The sequence below is a fragment of the Bos javanicus genome, chromosome 21 (genome assembly GCF_032452875.1).
Source record: "Bos javanicus breed banteng chromosome 21, ARS-OSU_banteng_1.0, whole genome shotgun sequence".
Taxonomy (NCBI): domain Eukaryota; kingdom Metazoa; phylum Chordata; class Mammalia; order Artiodactyla; family Bovidae; genus Bos; species Bos javanicus.
This window is the reverse complement of record NC_083888.1, coordinates 33661393-33668431: the sequence shown is the minus strand read 5'-3', so window position 1 is coordinate 33668431 and position 7039 is coordinate 33661393.

The following is a 7039-nucleotide window of genomic DNA, read 5'->3' as shown; positions in this document are numbered from 1 at the left end:
AGCTTTTCCTTAAGCAAGGGTTTTGTGCAGAGGGTCAATAATCTGTGGGGAGCACTCAGAGCCCCATCCTTGCTCTGCTGTGAGAACACGGAATTTTCATCTTGGCCTGGCTCCCTCCCCTCCCCTCTCCTCCCTTCCCCAGCCAGCAGCCTTCTGGGCTGCCTCCCCCCCAGCCAGCTGGTGTATGCTCAGAAAATCCAAACTCATTTCCATGTGAGTGGAGGGGGATATAATTAAGAAGGCCCCTTCCCCAAGTAGAAAGAGAGGGAAGCATCTTGCATGCCCAGGACTCACTGCTGGGGAAACAAAGTCAGGTCAGCTTTAAGGGATCTCTGTCCACAGGATGCACAGGGCTCAGCTGAGCAGGCTGTCTGATAACCCAGTGGTGACCCCCTGCAGGTCTGACCACATCCCTCTGCAGTCATCTGAACTGCCCAGGCAGCTCTGCCATCAGCTCATCTTTTCCGAGCCACACGTCTGCCCTTTGTAAAGGAGTCTCCTCTCCCTCAAGCCAGTCAGGACCCTGACCCTCCACCTCTGCTTCAGCCCAATCTACTCATGGATGGGAAATCCACTTACCCAGTGCTTGTGCTGTGCTCCGCTGTGCTACGTCGCTTCAGTCGTGTCCGACTCTTTGCAACCCTATGGACTGTAGCCCACCAGGCCCCTCTGTCCATGGAGATTCTCCAGGCCAGAATACTGGAGTGGGTTGCCATGCTGTCCTCCAGGGGATCTTCCTGACTTAAGGATCAAACCTGAGTCTCTTATGTCTCCTGCATTGACAGGCGGGTTCTTTTACCACTAGCGCCACCTGGGAAGCCCCACCTACTGCTTACTGACCGGCTGTCCTCAGGTGGACTGCCTGCAGAGAAGACAGGTTGAGGAGGAAGTAGCAGAGGTGCCCTGGGGCCCCCAAGACCCACACACCTAGCTGGACTTGTTTCACACACTACAGGCACCACCAAAGACAGGGAACAGGCTGCCCTGGCCCAGCCCCAGCTCCAACCCTCTGCCCAGCCTACAGCCCCAGGAAAAGGTTATCACCAGGAAGTTCCACCTTACCATTCCATATTTTGTCTCCAGTTATCCTCTCCTTCTTCCCTAAGTGCCCCTAAGACACCCCAACAGGCCAAAAGATGAAATCAAGATGCCTCCAGGGATAGTGCAGAACTAGGCTCCTGGCCCACTGGGAAGGGCCAACAGATTCATGATGCCCAGAGGTACACAGCCCCAAAGAGAGGGAGGCCATGGACAGCTGAACAGCCCACCCATCCCGGTCCTATACTCAAGCCTGTGGCCCTGAAGCCAGCAGCATGTCCTGGTCCAGGCTGACCTCCAACACTGACACTCTGTTTCCAGCCCAGGGCCCCATCAGCTGAGCTGCATGGCCCCAGTGTCTGCCCTTTCTGCAAAGATAAGCAAATTAAGAAATTGCCTACCCTGCCTTTAAGAACTGAGAATTCAGAATTGATGATAACACTGCCCACATGCACAGCAACTCACAACACAACCCACTTCCACCTACATTCTCCCAGCCAGTCCTACATTCTCTGCTCTCTCCCTTAGTGAGAGAGAGAACACAACCCTATATTAGAGAAGGAAACTGAGGCACAGGGAGGGAGAGGGATCTGCCCAAACTCAGCTGATGGAGCCAAGCTAGTGACCGAGGTAGTCTGACTCCAATAGCAATAGCTCATGCTGAGGTTACCATGTTCCGTGCGTGTTTCATAGCCTCATTTGAATTCAGGCCTGGCGTCCTGCGATTCATGGGGTCGCAAAGAGTCGGACACGACTGAGCGACTGATCTGATCTGATCTGATTATCATCGGGCTCCTTTTGCAAACATGGAAACCAGGGTACAGAGAGCGGAAGAGGTGTGCCCAAGGTCACACAGCTCATTAGAGGAGGGCTGGGATGGCAGCTCAGGCAGTCTCTCTGGGACCCATACCCCTACCTTCTCTATCATAATGCTCTCAGTGCAGTCCACCCTTCTGCAGCTGCCTCTGGTGTGTGGCTGGACCCAAACAGTCCTCAGAAGGACCCGGACAGGGCCCAGGTTACCGGGTGCTCAAGAGGAGGGCAGGTCAGGGGCTGGGCTCAGCCTCCCAAGCAATACGGCAGCAGATGGAAACTGGGGCAGGTGCCAGGGAATTTCTTTCCAGGCTGGGGTGGGGGTGATGGGGTAGTGCTGAAGACTGTCCCACCTCCTGTCAAAGGGGGACCCCTCTGGCTAGGCTCCTCCATGCTCATCTCAGCACCTGCTTCACCACCAATGGACACCCCGGGCCAACCAACCTAGGGGCAAAGGGCCAGCACCAGATGGCAGCCCACAACTGGTTGGCAACAGGCAGCCAGGGGAGGTGAGAACTGAGCCCATACAAGTGATTTGGGGCAGTAACTCTAGCGGGAGAGTGCAGCTAGACTCTGGGCATGAAGGGGAAGAGGTACCCAGGGTGGGGAAAGCAGAGCGCCAGGGTCTGGCATGGTAATGAAGGGAAGTCAAATCAGAATGGTCCAGGTGACAGGAGCCTGCCTTCCTCACTGGGGCCCAAGGCTGGCTTTTGGGCCTGGACCAAGGAAGGTCACAGCCATGGGATGTGATGATGGGAAATGGACCAGCAGAGGAAGCAACAGATGTGGATGCTGACATGTCTGAGGCAGAGGCACATTCCTCCTGCCTTCCATCTCCCTGCAGCTCCTCCTGGGGGGAGTCAGGGGAGGAGGCTGGGAGAAAGAAATGAGGAAGGCTTCTGTCTAGGAGGAAACTACCTTGAAGCAGTTCTCCCTGTGGAGCCAGTGCCAAATCCAAGAAGACCCCGTGCAGAATCAGAGAAATGGACACACACAGACGTGAGGTTCAGAGCTCCAAAGCCGCAAGAGGCCCTGGAAGCCTTCCGAGCAAGACCTTTCAGGGCCTTACTCAGAGCATTCCTCACACTCCAAGCTTCCTCTGACCCCTCCCCAACCCTGAGTCCATGACTATACCTGGTCTTCAAAGAAATGACCCACCCCTAACAAGAGGTCGGTGGGAGGTATGAGGATGGCGGGATAAGGAGCCCAAGCCCACAACAGCCCCTTCAAGAGGCTCAGAGCTTGGTGCCCAGCCAGGACCTACAGCTACTAGTAATAGCAACCCTTCCCGTCCCCCCATCACCACCAGCACCCGTTGCAGGGGCTGAGAGACCAGGGTGATCTGTCTACAGGGCAGCTGCTACTCAGCTTGAGCCCTGAGGCCACAGGAAAGTACACTCAGTGAAACGGGCAGCTAGTTTTCAAGAGAAACTAAAAATGAGTTTTTGTTGAAACTCCCGGTTTTAAAATAATTCACAAGTCAGATATTTATAGTCATGTAAGCCACGGCTGGGAATTCCAACTTACTGTGTGCTCATGATGTATAGGCTCATGACTGTAGGCATGGTCACAACAGCCTCAGCCATCACTTGACTTGGCCTAGCTCTTGGGAGCCCATGTCAGGGCTCAGGGCTGGACAAGGCAAGGCAGAGGAAGCCCTCCTCGGCTCATGTAGACTCTGATGCCACACCTCATGCTTCCCTCAGTGGTCTGCCCACCCCTACCCCTCTGATTGGATGTTCCCCTCAAATGCCTAGCCCTCTCCTCCTATCCAGGGCTGCCTCTTCCTTCTAGGCCAGCTCAGAATCACCCTAAATGTAGAAGTTCTCAGAATTTCCACCACCTTTCTTAGTCCTGAGAGTCAACCCTTCCCAGCAGCATTCCATTCTTGCATCTCTGTTCCCTGTTCCTAATCATTCTTGATGCATTTTTATATGACTGGTCCTACCTTAAACTGCTCAAATCAGAGTCTGGCCAGCCAAGTTGAGAGACAAAAATTAAAAAACCACAGAGGGGACATTCAGCAATAAATAAGAGTGGCAGAGAAGATGACAACTTTTCTCCTTCTATCACGGCACTTGTGCTAAGTCATGTCCGACTCTTTGTGACCCTATGGACTGTAGCCTGCTAGGCTCCTCTGTCCTTGGGATTTCCCAGGCAAGAACACTAGAGTGGCTTGACATTTCCTTCTCCAGGGGATCTTCCCAACCCAGGGATCAAACCCACGTCTCCTGCATTGCAGGAAGGTTCTTTACCACTGAGCCACCAGGGAAGCCCCGTCAGGGCACTCAGGTCACCTCAAAACATGATAGGTGCCCCCCATGGCTTCCAGGGGCAGCCCAGCATTCCTAGCCCCCAAACTCTGCCCATATGGCATTGGGCTTGTGGTGAGAGTGCCACCTGGTGGCCATTTCAGAACAGAGCGGACTGTTGCTGCTGCTGCTGCTAAGTTGCTTCAGCTGCCTCCGACTCTGTGCGACCCCATAGACGGCAGCCCACCAAGCTCCCCCGTCCCTGGGATTCTCCAGGCAAGAACACTGGAGTGGGTTGCCATTTCCTTGTCCAATGCATGAAAGTGAAAAGTGAAAGTTAAGTCGCTCAGTCCTGTCTGACTCTTAGCGACCCCATGGACTACAGGCTACCAGGCTCCTCCATCCATGGGATTTTCCAGGCAAAAGTACTGGAGTGGGGTGCCATTGCCTTCTCCAAGGGGACTGTTAGCAGAGACTAAATGTTGACCCTTGAACAACATGGGTTGGAACTGCATGGGTCCATTCACACGTGGATTTTTTCAATAGAAAATGCTAAAGTGCTACACAGTCCAATCCCCAGTTGGTTAAATCCTCACATGCAGAAGAGCAGAGTCAGAGGGCGGACCTTAAGTCATACATGGATTTTCGGCTGCACAGTGGGTCAACACCACTAACCCCACTTGTTTAAGGGGCAACTCTACATGTTCCCAAGCCTTCCTGGAGACAAACTCCTCCCTCTGCTCCACCCTACTTCTCCCCTCCCCTCCCTTCCCCTCAGATCCATCTCCGAGACTTCATTCTCAGTGTCCAAGGCCTGAGGCAGAGCAGGATCTTGTGGGAGTCATGTGGAACCCGTGAAGACTAACATAGTCTCCTGACCCGATATGGCTGGGAGGCCAATGATCAAGTCCCAGCTTGGCCACTGACTCACATTAAGTAAGACCCTATCGCAGGCCAGGCCTCTATTTGTTTACAAAATGAGAAAGAGAGGTTAAAGCAGCAGCTCTTCTGGTCTATCTGATCTAGACCAGAGTAGACAAAGCCTCCTCATTCTATCTTCTGCATTTGCTTCTTGTTTGTAGGCTGAAATAAACCTGCTTTTAAATCTCTGGAGGATAGGAGGCGTTCCAGGACCCTTCCAGTTCTGATGTGATCCTTGGGCCTGCTAGGGCCACCTGAGTGAGGAAACGAAATTTTTGCAAACATGTGATTTCCCACATTCACTTTCTTTCCTGGATACCCCAATTCTTGGGGTTAGAAGTAACCCTCAGAGGCCGTTCAGTCCCACCTGGAGCCCCTACAACTGCCCTTCTGGATGTCATGTGGCATCTGCTCACATCCAGTGAGGATGCGCTTACCCCCAAGGCAGCCTCGCCCATCTCCTTAGCTCTGACAAACAAAGGCTTCTTCCCCAGTGGAAGACTCCTACCCAGTGGTCTCATATCTGTCCTCTAAGGCCTCTGTCCTCACAGACCACATCTAATCACTCTTCTTGGAATAGAGCCCTGTAGAGATTTCAACACAGAGGTCATGTCCCCTGAAATCTTTTATTTTTTCAGGGTAAATAACTCCATTTCCAACTCGGTCCCACGTGGGGCTTTGCTTGGTCTCTTTAATCCTGGTTGGTCCCTAGGATATCATCAACCAGTCATTTAACAAACATCTACTGAGATCACCCTAGGCAGTCTGGTTTGTGACCATCTCCTTCCAAGACTGGGGTGTAGATCAGATACAGCACCTAGAAGAGAGAGGAGTCAAGGACTGGAAAGACTTCTCCGCTCCTATTACAGCCCCTCCAGAGGTACTGCCTTGTTGGGCTGAGACACTGGGTTGCTAAATCTTGTTGATTTTAGCTTAGGGTGGTCCTTGAACCAATTCCCATCCATCAGCAATGGCTTTCTGAGAGACTGGTTGAGAAAGATTGAGTCTGGATCTGGGCCCACGAAGGGAAGACAGGAGACCCCATCATGCAGAAGAGCAAGTGGTTTTCTGGTTTCCTCCACAGGACCTCAGAGTGTCCCTGTTTCTGTCCCTCCTGTCAGGGGTGCCTCATTGTCAGGATCTTGACTCCATCGGTCATCTAGAACATTCACCAGTCCAGCTCTGAGTGCCTTGGCATCTCTGGTATACATGTTGTCAATGTCCACTTACATGTGTTGAGGGAAAATGTCAAACAGGACACAACTGAGACTCCAAGAGGTTAGGCTAGGCTCTCCATGGAAAAGAGACCTACACTTCAGTCAGTCTGACTTAGAAGCCTGATTTCCCTCCAGGACTCAGGCTTCCACTTCCAGGAAGGGTAAGTAGTGAGCAGACCCTTCAGGCCCTTTGAGTGGCTTCCGGCCTGCCAGGCAGGCATGAGGCCCCAGGTGCGTGCACTGATGGAATCTCGTGGACACAATCCTGCCCAAGTTCTAGCTCGGCCCGTTTCCTGGCACAGTCACGTCCGGTTAACAGGAAGCACTCGTCTGTAAATGGGGATAATAAGGTCTACTTTTCAGGGTTGTTGTGAGGATCAACTGAGATGGCATATGTGAGTGCCTAGCTCAGTGACTGGCACAGAGAGGGTGCTTGATAAATGAATACTGTTGCCCTGCATTGCTGTGAGCTGCTTTTGCCAAGGTGGGTAGGGCAGTGTCTGGGCCTCCGCAAAAGGCATTTCAGGCATACAGGAGGCAGAATTCTGTTACCAGCAACTGCAGTCTATAGGAGCCAAAATATGGCCGGCCCCAGGGGAGCCAGGGGCACAGCCAAGCTGATCCAACCTCAACCCAGGGCCAGAGCGGGTTTGGAGAGGCTGGATAAGCAGATAGAGGGAGGCCTAAATACCACCCCCCAACCCCCCCTTCCTCAACACACGTTCACTGCCAAAGGCTGTGGCAGAGGCTATGAGAGGCCACCTCAGGGTAGGACTCAGAGCTTGGTCGGGGGCCCAG